The 14,038-nt window shown below is 39.9% G+C and overlaps 1 protein-coding gene across 1 annotated transcript in view; it reads left to right on the top strand.

The window, feature by feature from the left end:
- Positions 1–14,038, top strand: part of LOC311431390 (uncharacterized protein) — a 541,797-nt gene that overhangs the window by 226,255 nt on the left and 301,504 nt on the right. Inside the window, exons 9-10 of the transcript XR_014689389.1 lie at positions 2,008–2,187; positions 3,531–3,716. The gene's annotated coding sequence lies outside the window, so the exon portion shown is untranslated. The remainder of the gene's footprint in view (positions 1–2,007; positions 2,188–3,530; positions 3,717–14,038) is intronic.

The raw sequence follows: 14,038 nt of genomic DNA, 5'->3' as shown, positions 1-14,038 counted from the left end.
CAGGTACACATTGTGCCTTGATGGCAGTCCAGTGGGCCCAATAACATGCAGTTCAGAAACTGAGGGCATTGTGCTTCATCTGGCCCAGTATTTTCCCATAGGCTTTTTTTCAAGCCAGTGCTGAAGTGTTTGTTGTTTCTAAAAACAATTTGCAACCGTTCATATTAGCAATTTTAAAAAGGGTGAGACAAGTGCTAACAAGATTGCTTTGTTGATCTCAATTGTTAGTTATTTGCAGACAGACACTCAGTTTTGCAATGACTTTACTGGACAACTAGAAGGCCAGAGAATAAACTTTAAAAAGCAAGTACGTGATGTTGGCGATAGGTAGCAAAATTAAAGCTGACACAGCAAAGTCTGTTTAGAAATGGGGCTTAAGGTTTTTCTGACAATTTCACCTTTAGTCTTTTAATAAGGTTGAAAATGGAGAGGGTTCAGTATATTTTAGTATGACTGAAGCTTGGTTTTAGTTACAGCTATTTAACTTTATCAGGCTCTCCTAGAGAATTGCATAGTACCTGGCTTCATGAAGGATGAGGTTTTGGAGAACAATTGTTTTAAAAGTGAAAAGGCAAAAGTGGATGTAGTTCTGTTTGTGTATCCAGTCTCCTTTAAATTTTCAGTCCTGTGGGTAATACATTATCGGACTGATTCCAGTTTCCTGTTTATATAGGGTCTGGCTTTGATGCGAGTACAACAGATTAAGAAACAGGAGCAGAGTTCCTGTTTTAGTAATTTCTCATTAAGATGTATATAAGTCCAATGACACTGTGCTGACAATTATTAAAAACATCAGACCAATGAACACATACTTTTCATCAGTAACCAAAGATTTAAAGGCATACCACCTGAGCAGCAGCCTCACTATTTCATCTTTGATCAAAGCTACAGATTAGAAAGAAGTATTGCATATGGTTTAATATGTGTTTTAAGTTAAAAAGATCATTCTGGAAAGGCTCCTATTTCTATACAAGATATTTAAGTAATTAATTCCCACATTAAAGTAAACCTCATAGGAGATTTCTGGATTTCATAATTTATCAACCAAAGTAATCTGGAAACTGTTGATGGGTTTTTCTGGTAACTTGTTGAATTGTATTTCATGCTAAGGTGTTATGTTTTACTTGTGGTTTCAATATTTTTAGTAATGTTACTTGCCATTGTGTCTTGCTATGCCTTTGTCTGATAAATTACAGTTCTCAGTACAGAGCTGCTCCCAAGGTAGAGAGTAATGGGCTGGGACACAGTGACCTGTTGCCCTGACTCTTGCTAGTGTGCTAATGATTGTTTTTGCAGCCTGCATTTTTTTTTTTTTTCCAATGTGAAATTCTACCATCCCTCGAGTAAAGTAATGTACTATCAAATTGTATTCTGATATAGCAGTACACTGCTGCTGGAACGGTCCACAGGCCCCACAGCACTCAATCACTAATGTGGCAGTGAAGTTATTTGGTGAACTGATGCAGGAATGCTTTTTGTTCAGAGAAAAACAACAGAAAACCACTTACTATAAGTAGAAATAAATAAAAAATATGCATATCAATATAATTATTTTTGATTGTAAATAAATGTTAATTATCCAAACTACGAGGTTTTAAGTGGTATTGCCACAGAAGAACAGAAATTCAGACTAACCCTGTGACGAACCCAAGAAGTCCCAGCAATTTGGAAGCTCGGATGACCCTGGTGATCCATGTTATCTTTTCCTGCAGTACCATTCCAAGTTGATTACTTGTACTAAAATATGTACTTGTAACAGGACTTGTATGTAAGTAACATCTGTACCAGGTAAAACTGAAAAATTGCCTCAATTCTTTTCCCCAGCAACACTGTAAAAGTCAATAGAGCAACCTGAGGTGCTAAGGATATTATTTCCAAGCTAGGCATTGCTAGCAAGTTTGGTAATCTTGTAGCTTAATTGGTATATGAGCTTATCACGCCATTTTCTCTTTATAAGTTGTGTGTGTTATACAACCCCCCTGTTATTTTCTCTTTTGCCTTCTTTAGGAGTTTCATCAAGAAATAATAAATATGTCCAAGCATATGAATTCCATTATATACAAGATAATTACAGTAGCAGTATCCATGATGATAACTGTAACATGAGTCCAAGAGCAGAAAGCTTATACTTACAGCTATTGGAATAATCTCCTCACTGTCTATTTACGTTTGAAGTATATAGAGCTGGTGAGATTTAATTTCTGTTCTGATGTATGTTTATCCTGTTACTGACTTTTTGTTCCTTTCCACTACTTACAGTTATGTAATTTACATTTACTTAATGATCCAGAATGTTTAGAAAATAGAAACAAAGATCTTCTGCTACTGAAAGTCTGTTGGAGTACTGCTGACAGAAGAGGGTTAGCTGTCAAATGTTAAAACTAAGTAATCTCCAATTGGGCATAATTAAACCACGACTTTCACTTAATAAGGTGCATATATGCCTACTGAGTTACTGAACTGCTGAGTTCAGTAGCGGGCTGGGTTATTATATTAGATTTGAAGCTATTTGCTCTTGAAAAACAAACAAACAAACTTAAAGTGAATGCAGTTTATTAAGCTCAGTTCTGCTCTCTTAGTGAAATGTCATGAGAATTCTTTCACAGAGGCTTCCTTCTCCTCCCCAATCCCCAGTAAAATCAGGGCAACTCAAGTTTCTTTCTATAAGGACACCAAACAGATTTTTTTTTATTATTATTTTTTTTTAATTTTGAAATCAATTTACTACCTGAACTCATTGAGCATTGGAACTTGCATAATGTTCTTGGTATTTATGTGATGTTATATATGATTTCAGTTGAAATCTTGCAACCATCTCTAGACAGTGGATTCTAAAGAATCTCTGTCAACAGATCAGACTATTGCATTCTTCATGTGTTATTGATTGATAGGACTGAGAAAATGATATATTGACCAGGCAAAACCCACTGTATTTCCTAACTTTATTACTGCTAAAATTCTGGGATTTTGAGTTTACTCATCTTTGGATGTCACATTGCTAAACTGATATGTAGAGAACTTAAAAGGTGACTGATTGCAGAAACAAATGCTTTTAGAGACAACTCCTTATATCTTCAAGTACATTCATAGGGATAAATTCCTTAGAGGGGATTTAAACTTTTTAAGGGACTCTAATAGGATTTAAAATCTGTAAAGTTGGCTAGCACAGTTTATAGCCTACTTGGATGGGTATGGTCTATATTCTTTCTCAGGCCAAGGTCAGTGGTATAAATGTTGCTGTAAAAACTGCTTGTTAATAACTGCAAAGGATACCTGCTGACTGAGGCAAGACATTTTTGAAGAAGGCTTGTTTTTGTAAAGTAAATTTTTAGAGCTGGTGCAGAAAGGTGTTTGGAAGATGATTTCTGCCAGAGTTAGATGCTGGCTCTTGAATTTGGAGTGGTATGGTTTTGTTGTTGTTTTCAAATCTCTTTCTGGCAACATATCAGTTTTTCAATATTTCTTTTTCCTAGCTGGAATGTAAGAAATGGCGACAAAAAGAGGACATTTGCTTTCCTTAACTGTTTTAGGCTGATGTCTCTGGATGCAGAATGCGACTTCTTTTTCTGAACTGGACTGTACAAAATTTCTACTCGCAGACACTTAATGGAACAACTGCGGTAGACATGAGACCACTTTTGTGTCTGTGACCATGTAATAACTGCTTGTAAAAAGACTGAGACAAGACCCTACCTCTGGTCCATGAGAAGAACAAGGTGAGTGCTTGAATTTTGACCCTGTGATTGCCTGGCTTAATTACCTGGTGTCCATCTCTTGTCAGAGGAGCTGTGGGCAGTGCATTTATCTAGGCATAGTAAAGGCCCTTTTCTCCCTGCATATGTCTTTCCATAGAATTATCGAATCATAGAATGCATTGGGTTGGAAGGGACCTTAAAGATAACCTAGTTCCAATCTTACCACCATGGGTGGGGACACCTTCCACTAGACCAGGTTGCCCAAATCCCCATCCAACCTGGCCTTGAACATCTCCAAGGATGGGACATCCACAACTTCTCTGGGCAACCTCTTCCAGTGCCTCACCACCCTCTGAGTAAATAATTTCTTCCTTATAGCTAATAAAATCTATATCTATCTAAAAACCTATAGATAAAAACCTATATTAGATATATCTATCTAAAAAAAATATAACTATCTAAATCTACCCTTTTAATTTAAAGCCATTACTCCTGGTCCTGTCACTACACTCCCTGATAAAGCATCCCTCTCCTTTTCTGTAGGCCTCGTTTAGGTACTGGAAGTCTGCTGTAATGGTTTCCTGGAGCCTTGTCTTCTCCAGGCTGAACAACCCCAACTCCTTCAGCCTCTCTCATAGAGGAGGTGCTCCAGCCCTTTGATCATCTTTGTGGCCCTCCTCTGGACTTATTCTAATAGGTCCATGTCCTTCTTATACTGGGGACCCCAGAGCTGAACACAGTACTCCAGATGGGGTCTCATGGAACCAGATTAAAGGGGGACTTCTATCACTTCCCATGACCCCATGACCCCTTGGTAATGCTTTTGATGCAGCCTAAGTCTGTACCACGGGGTCCATCCCCCAGGAGCAAACTGCTCCGGCATGGGTCCCTCATGGGCAGCAGATCTCCCCAGGCCCCTTGCTCCTGCATGAGCTCTCCATGGTCTGCAGCCTCCTCCAGGCCACATCCACCTGCTCCACCAGGGGCTCCTCCACCCATGGGGGAGCTGCAGCATGGAGATCTGCTCCATATGGGACCCATGGGCTGCAGGGGGACAGCCTGCTCCACCAGGGCCTCTCCACAGGCCGCAGGGGAACTGGTGCTGTGTGCCTGGAGCACCTCGTGCCCTTCTGCTGCACTCACCCTGGGGGCTGCAGGGCTGCTTCTCTGCTTCTCATTCCTCGCTCTCCCAGCTGCAGTTGTGCAGCTTTTTTTTTTTCTTCCTTTTTTTTTTTTTTTTTTTTTTTTTTTTTCTCTTCCTTTTTTGCCCCTTTCTTAAATCTGCTCTCACAGAGGTGCAAACATCGCTTACTGGCTCTGGCCAGCAGGTCCCTTTGGAGCTGGAAGAAATTGGACCTTATCTAACATGGGGCAGCTTCTGGATTCTTCTCACCAAGACCATCCCTGCAATCTCCCGCTACCACAATCTTGCCATGTAAATCCACTACACAATTTCATCTGCCAATTCTCTCAGGACCTGTGGACGCATCTCATCATGCCCCATGGACTTGTGCACCTTGACATTCCTTAGATGGTCTCAGACTTGATCTTCTCCTGCAGATGGCAGTTCTTCATTCTCCCAGTCCCTGCCTTTGCCTTCTGGGACTTGGACTATGTGGCTAGAGCTTTTGCTGGTGAAGGCTGAGGCAAAAAGTCATTGAGTACCTCAACCTACTCCGTATCCCAGGTAACCAGGTCTCCCATTTCCTCCTGGAAAGGGCCCACAATTTCCCTGGTCATCCTTTTATCATGACGTACCTATAGAAGTCTTTCTTGTTGTCCTTGATGTCTCAGGCAAAATTTAATTGTGAAAGGGTTTTAGCCTTCCTAACTTGATCCCTGGCTGCTTGGACAACTTCTCTGTATTCCTCCCAGGTGACCTGTCCTGCATCCACCCTCTGTAGGCCTCCTTTTTCTGCTTGAGCTTGGCCAGGAGCTCCTTGTTCATCCATGCAGGCCTTCTGGCATTTTTGCCTGACTTCCTCTTTTTTGGGAGGCAATATTCCTGAGTTTAGAGGAGGTCATCCTTGAATATTAACTAGCTTCCTTGGGCCCCTCTTCTCTCCAGGGCTCTGTCCCATGGTACTCTATGAAGCAGATTCCTAAAGAGGCCCAAGTCTGCTCTCCCCAAGTCAAGGGTAGTGAGCTTTCTGTGCTCCCTCCTTGCTGCCCTCAGGTTCCTATCTGCACCATTTCATGGTCACTGCAGCCAAGACTGCCCCTGCGCTTCACATTTCCCACCAGCCCTTCCTTCCCGTTGAGAATGGGGTCTAGAATAGCACCTCTCCCTGTTGGCTTCTCTATCACTTGCAGAAAAGAAGTAGCCAGAGTGTCAGGGAGAGTTTTGCAAAACATCCCATTACTTAGGAGCATATTTAGCCCTCAGTTCTTTTTATGTGGCCTGAGCATGCAACTGCCATTTTAGAAATCTATATGGCAAATAATAAGATACTTTATTGGTGATAGTTATTGGAACTTGTTGCTGTGCAAAAGGGATAGTTGTAGAGTTACATTTTTGCTAACTGTTAAGTATTTATTTATTTATTTATTGCCCTTCTGACCTTTTCTCTAGGCCAGTGAAAGAACTTGGCAGTGCTTCTGTATTGTTTTTGGATATGTCAGAACTTCCTAATGCACATGTTTTCCAGATGCTAAAATGAAGATGCGTAAGGTCTGGGAGTTTATTTTTATCCAGCAGTGAAGGTCTTGGAACTGGTGATGTTCAATCAATAAGATACATTTGCTTTTTTCAAGCTACTTATTAGAGTATGATGCAGCAAAAAGAACTCATGTTACAATTTATACAAGAAATCATTGACACAGCTCCTAAAACCAAGCACGCTGCTCTGGAATAAGCAGAGCTGGAATGAAATAGAAGTTAAAAAAAAAAAAAAAAGAAGAAAAGTTGACTCCTTGCCTCTAATCAGTAAGCAGAACTATGACCCCTGTAAGTGTGAAATAATCCATAAAAGAGCTCATGTTGAAACAACCATTTGGACAACTACATGGAATTAAAGTTTTTGCATCTCTCAAGAGGCTGCTCATTTATAAGATGTATGTTTTGCTCTGCTTGGAGGCATATATGTTGTCTCATCTGAGCAGTATTGTGCTGCACAGTGTTTGCCATGTTTTCTGAGAAAGTTTAATTTAGCAAGTTTTAACCATGGACAAATATATCAAATGCATTCTGTGATTTAACTTTGGGTTTGTCTTAGATCCTGGCATTTTATGTTCTAGACATGAAACTATGTAAAGCTCTCTCTAACGGTTCTTAAAGGAAACCACAAGCTGTTTCTTGAGTTGGTTGTATGAGGAGTCACTCCAAGGAGCTTGAAGTCCATAGCTGAGCTCCCCTGGATTTTTGTGGTACGGGCAGGACTTGCTCTGCCTTGTGCAGGAGCCAGCTAAAGTCAGCCCTCATGCTCTGTCAGACAGTTCAAAGCTAGCAAGGCTGTCATCATCGTTTGGCAAGCCTACAGGGTAAAGCGAGGACAGGAGGAGGCTGCCAGAGCCTTCCCGGCGCTGAACTCTCTCAGGTCACTACGTCTGGGCTGGGGCTAGCCCAGACAAAGGCAGTGGCAGGGACAGGGCTCCAGCAGACTCAGGGTAGCACTGGTTGCTGGCATGCCCAGGGGCCAGCCCCTCATACCTGAAATTTCATCTGAGCTAAAACTTTAACAAAACTTTTGTAAGATTTTCCACCCATGTTTGAAGTGGAAGTTTGCATATGTGATTTGTGCACACACATAGGCTCAAAAGAAGCCATGCTGAAAATTCACCTTGGCTGCAATCACCGAAATTGATAAAACTCAGCATCTGCTTTTTCAGTTAGCATAATCTTTGTAGTCTGTTTGTTATTCAAAGGAAGCTTATCTCATTGAGAGTCGTATTATTCAATGTATTGTATTAAATGTTGATGTAAACCTTTAAGTAAAAAGCATAGTTGCTCTCATCCAGTATGTCTGTGCTATTAGGTCATGAATATAAAAATATAAAAATAAATGTGTGTACATATGCATAGGCATATGTAATCTTAGGGCCCATGTTAAACCTTTAAGCATTTGCCAGTGGCTCTGTTATGGGTAGGCTCATTCGGAATGTGCTATTTCTTTGACAGTGCCAGGTAGCAGTGCCTTGATTAATATTGTTACTCTAAAGAATATAAAAAAATACAATTAAAAAAAATCCATTGGAGCAAGAAAATTATTGTTAAAATATAGAGCACTGAAATGAACATGCTTATTACCATGCCTCTCAATTGCACAGAGACCAAAAGACAGAGAGAGCGTTCTTCTCTTCCACTCTGCTCTGCATATTTTGTCATTACCATGCAGAGCTGTCGCGACGGCTGTCTCCTGGTTATGATTTTCAAATCCCAGTTGATGATTAATACCATTGGCTCAGACGACTGTAAAAGTCCTGTGCTATAGCTGCAGACATTTTTCACACTGCTCTAACAGTAATGATGTGCATCGCAATGTAAGTGACATGGAGGGTGGAAGGCAGCAATGAGCGAAGGAGAGAAAGAAATAGGGTGACATGCAAGAGATACTTTTTTTTTTTTTTTGGTATGTTTTCCCTATTTGTCAGGTCAGCAAGCAGACAGGTTTAACTAGAAAGCCTGTCACATGAATGCCTTGCATTTCTGTGGAACTGTTTACTTAAAAACATCCAAAAGCCTCCTGTAGTCAAGTAAGGAGATAAAAAAAATCTAGGACTGATGGATTGATTCAATGTCCTCACTAAAGAAGAATGGACAAGGTGCAGAATTTCACCCAGGTTAACACTGGAAGCTTTACTTTTTCCAGGGAAAGCGCCTTCAGGCTGTCTGCATTCAGTTGCACACATGCTTCAAAGGAAGGTATAAGTATGTTTGGTGGCAAGGAAAGTTAAGCAAAAAAAGTAAAAGTTAATCAGCAAAGCTACAGCTGTATGCTCAGGTACACAAGTGTCATCATGAGTAGAAAACGAATGAGCAACTCATGAAGGTAATATGGGATTCCCAGTAGTCTTGTCCTGCTTTCTAGGACTATTTTGCTCTCTCTGCCCTTTTATTCTTTCTCCCACCCTCATATGCTCTCTATACATATCCACCTTTCCTTTGAGTATTTTCTATTTTCTGTTCCACTGTACTCCCTACCCAAGTCTTCTCAAGTTCCTTTTTCTCTAAATCCTGAGGCTTCTCACATGGCTATTTAGGCCTCTCTCTCAAATTTAAACAAAATAATTTGCAAAGTTTTTATTGTATAGGTTATCGTCCCAATGTCCAAGTCTAATGCACACAAATATTAGTTGGAGGACCCGTATACACAGTGGTTTGCAGCCTGGTGTATAGTGATGAGTGCACAATACCCAGTGCTTATATTCTTTATTATGTAAATTTATCTGTATGGAAAATACAACCTCCTTTAAACTTGGATGCTGAGTGAGCTTGATATTTGTGAACAATACTGTTATGAGCTGTACCCTTCCCCTTTGTCACTGAGGATGTTTGCACAGATTTAAGTATTGTTTTTGTTTTGGCAGTGGCCTAATGCTCAGAGCAGGAAGCGGCTGCACCCTGACAGCTGTCATTTCCCCTTCGTGTGACTCCTGTTTACTGCCAGCTGGTTTCTTACAGACACATCACAGGCTTTGATATGACGGGGCCCCGCCGCTGACTCAGAGCTACTAAGATTTCTGTGGCTATCTGTTTGCTTGTGCTGTTCTTCACAAATGATAAGGTCAGCCTCAAAAAAAAAAAAAAAAAAAAAAAAAAAAAATTGAATCATAGGCTCTTTCACAATCCTTTGCTTAGATTACGGGATTTATGTTGCCACCGAGTCAGAGAAAGACAAGGAGCAGTGACAGCTGGGAACATGTCAAGTGGACGTGGAGAGCTGGGCAGAACTTTGATGCAGAAATTGTTTTCCCAGCAGAGGAGGTCCTGGCAGACGCATGGCTTGCTGCCCAGTTTTGGATGTGTCCTCTTGGTCCTCATTCTGAATCCTTCCCTCTTACCTCTCACCTACCCACGTAAAATCTTTTGTTAAGTTTTGTCTTCTGTTAGGTTAGCTTGTTTTAATGCAGTGGAGCCCCACATAGATTCAGCAGTCTTGTGCTTGTTTTATAGGGCTCCAATGTATTTGGAAATGAATTAAGGCACCTGAAAGGTCTGGCAGTTTCATTAGAGAAGGACAGTCCAATCCAAATTAGTGTAACTCACTTAAAATTGAAGTAAAATATTTTAAAGAGAGTGATCTGATAAATATTGGCTTTAACTAATTGGATTTTCAATAGACAAATCACTGCATTTTTCTCATTACTTGGTGCTCTGTAACGCTTTCACATTGTCCTGGAGAGTACTGTTCCCTGTGACTGAGCTGAGATGTCTGAGTGAAATCACTTACTGAGCTATTTTCCGAGCCTTCAACTACTTTGGGGCACCTGAGGCCTGGCTTGGCGAGGCTGCTGTGGCTCAGAGCTCCTGCCTGCTCTCCCTGCTACTGAAGAGATTTTGCTGTTTTTTAGTGCACTCGTACAGGTTTGCTAATCCTTATGCATATTGCATGGGTGAAATGATTGGCAGGTTGCCAGTGACCTCTCTGAAAGAAAGCACTCACGATAAGCAAAGCATAAGGCCTATTGTGTTACAAATATGGTAGACTTTTTTTTTTTTTTAAGTAAAAGCAATTTATTTATTTATTTATTGGTTAAGGGGGACAGGAAACAGGGCATGTCCTTTTAAAGTCAACTTCTGTATTCCAGAATTAAAACTAAATAGGACCTGAGTAAATATGAATCTTCTTTGCTGCCTAATAGTATTTTTTAAAGTATTATTATCAAATCATAGAATCATTAAGATGGAAAAGACCTCCAAGATCCTCTGGTCCAACCATCCAAGTATCCAAACCAGTATCACCCACTAAACCATGTCCCTAAGCACCATGTCCAACATTTCCTTAAACACCTTCAGGAATGGTGACTCCACCACATCCCTGGGCAAACTGTTCAAATGCCTGGCTATAATCCCTTATTGAAAAGAAGAAGGAAAAAAAAAAAAAAAAAAAAGGAAAATAAGCAGGAATTCTTATAACCTCATCTAATGTGGGAGCACCATCATTTAATACCTTCCAAAGCATGTTTTCTGAAAAGAACTTGCATGCATGTATTTGATTCCCACTTCAGGAAAAGGGAAGCATTCCCTTCTCAGGAACGTCAAAGCTGATGCCCCACAAAGGAAGCTGCTCCTCAAAAATGCTTTCAGTGAGGTACTAGCATATGGCTTGGGAAATGGTAGAGAAGTGAAACAGCTTCTTGTTCATTAATACTGAAATGTTTATATGAACAGCAATAATAACAACATATGCATTTTAGTGTCTGTGCAGTATGAAATTGCATGTGGATCAATTAGATAATATTGACAGTCACGATGGTAAGTATGCAAATAATACCATGATATTCTTCCATCAAGATTCCTGTGTATGGAAAAGTAGAGATGGAAAATGGAGTGGTGCTATAGAGTTGCTGAGCTATTTATTTTTCTAACACAAAATGCCCTAAAGCAAAGTTTGTCTGTAGGATGTTTGTTCGTTCAGTTAGGAAAATCAGTAGTTGACTGCATGGCTGAGGCATGTGGGTATTTTTTTTTTTTTTTTTTTTTCAGGGCAGATTTGTTGTATCTCCTATGCAGGCTTGACCATCCCAAGTCCACTATACTGAAAACAGTTATACTGAAAACAGTTTTAGTCAGTGCACTGCATTTCCATGCAATTATGGTGGTATGCTTATTTTCTGTTACCTTTTGAATGGATAATTTAAAATTGCTCTCTGTAGGGATGTTCTCTGTGTCTGTCTGCCTATCAATCTTTCTATCTGAATGCAGAAGTATTTGATTAGTGTATTTAAAGTAATAAAGATGTCAACAGTAGTGTCACATTGATTGATGCTAATTATAAGTCTTTAATGGATCCTCTGGTTTGGCCACTCTCCTTGCAGATTGTGATTTTATGGTTAAAATAATGCCCTGCTGTCCGCAGACTTGGTCATAAATTGTGGTCTATCTTTCTTTAATGACTCCATGTGCAGTGGTATAATCCCAATAACATACATTATCTTTGGTAAAAGGAAGGCAGTGACTTTCATAGAGGTGATGGATGGATTTATAAGGACTAGCTAACAGACTGTCTGGGATCACACCAGAGGCAAGGCTGATTGTTCTGCTTGTGCATTGCCATAAGCAGAAACATTAAGCAGGCAGTCTTGGATAACTGATGATTTTCATTCAGTTCCTCTCTTTCCACTCATACCATCAGTAAAAGTTAAAGAAAATGCTGAGATGAGAATCAAAGTCTCCTATCAAAAAGCTATCATGATGCAAGACATCTTCAGTAGGCATCTGTCAACTGTACTGAACAAAAAGCAGTGCAGACTTGCTTTGAGGCCATTCTTTTTAAAGCATGTAACAAATGGTCGATGAATGCATGTTTACCTTAAGAAAACACATTGCTACCAAGAAGAAAATGCTACATCCAAGGGGAGGGTGGGGGACAAAAAGGGGCATATAGGAGAGCTTATTAATTTTGAAAGGGATTCAAACAGAATTTCAGGGGACCATGGAGGGATGTGCACAGGGATACCCACATACATACAAATGTGTTACATGTGTCCATTTTTAAGTACAGTCGCTATAGCAATTTTGAAACTCCGCCTTACTGATTGCGTGTTCATAAATGGCACCTAGGAGCATCCCAGCAGAGCATGGAGCATCCCACAATACTGTGTGTAGATAGGCAGGTGCATGTGGATGTTTTCAGAGTGGTCTGTGCCTTATGGGCCCTGTAGTATAAGTAGTGAACCTGGTTAAAAAGCAGAATGTTTCCTTAGTGCAAAGTTGTTAGGAATAAAAGTTAATCTGGAAAAGATGCAGTCACACAAAAAAAAAATAATAATAAAAAAATTGTTAGCACCCAAATGTTGGGTTTTATTGCCTATAGCTTGCTATAGTTGTATGCCTGTGGTGTGTGATCTAGAGTAATCAAGTACAAGGAAATTACTGCTGGCTTGTTTGTTTATTTATTTACTTCAGAGAGACTGCGATGGACTCATAAAAAAAAAAAAAATCTGAGTAAAGTGGTAACATGGGTGATGGTGAAATGTCACAAAACTTCAAAGCATTTGTTCAACTGTTCAAAAGTTAAAACTGCCAGTTTCAGTATTGCTTTTGGCAAGTAGATGTATTTGAAGTATACGTACTTCAAGAATATGTCCTTTGCCATATTCTTGAAGTGTATGCTTCTTGAAGTCACATCAGCTAGACAGCCTCGGGTCATCCATGAGCTCTGCAGGCAGTTGTATTACCAGATCTGGACCTCTGGTTCTGTCATCAGAGATCTTAGTGGGTTTTCTGGAGCACATTGTGTGAATGTTTTGTGTTAGTTTTCTTTTGGAGTGGTGGTATGTTTGAGTGTTTTTGTTGTTGGTGGTGGTTTTGATTGTTTTAATTTTATGTTTAATTCAGCAGAGTTTTTTCTGCAACCACACCTGCTGGAGCTGGGTGATGCATCCACATGAAGCTTTACCCCCTGTCCTCAAAGGGCAGGATTCCTTTTGTCCTAGCCCCTGCCTATTTGTCCTGTCCTACACAAGGTTCCTACACAGCATGGGTGATTCTCTGTGAGGCACGATGAATATGCCATTTGCTGGGGATTTATAAGAAACATACATTTCATGTAAGCACATACTTTGCACTGCAAGTAAAGGAGCACCTCAATTAGCTTGCATACATGTGTACATGCCTATGTGTAGAGGAAATTGACCTACATACAGAAACTTGCACTGACCAGAGAAGGTGGCAGCAGGGTTGTTTATTTTCTCTCAATTTGATTATTTCCATTTTTTCTTTATGATAAATTTGCACTCGCTCATATGTTTCAGATGAAATTAAAAAAAAAAAAAAAAAAAAAAAAGCCCCAAGGCTTCTGCTTAAAAATGCAGGTTAATCCTTGGTGGCTTGCAGAAGCATTTCTGTAGCATGCTACTAATTAAGATAAGGTTATCATTTTAAGTTATACCAAGAATGCAATTAGAGCTCTTACTAAGAACTGTAGCAATCAATTTTATACAAATTATTCAGACCTGGTAAGGTAGAATGCAGTTTTAATAGGACAAGAGAACACACTGTGGTTTTATTAAATATAATATAGATTCAAATTACAGCTGAACACTGTACTGCCTCTCATTCAGCAGGAATCCATGTATCCCTTTCTAAAATCTTTTCATTTAAACATGTTTTCTTTCCTCCTCTATGTACAATTGCAATTGATTTCTGATCTTGAAAAAGAGTCCTTTGAATGGATGTACTA

The sequence above is a fragment of the Aythya ferina genome, assembly GCF_964211825.1.
Source record: "Aythya ferina genome assembly, chromosome: 2".
Classification (NCBI taxonomy): Eukaryota; Metazoa; Chordata; class Aves; order Anseriformes; family Anatidae; genus Aythya; species Aythya ferina.
This window is presented reverse-complemented; position numbering and strand designations above follow the sequence as displayed.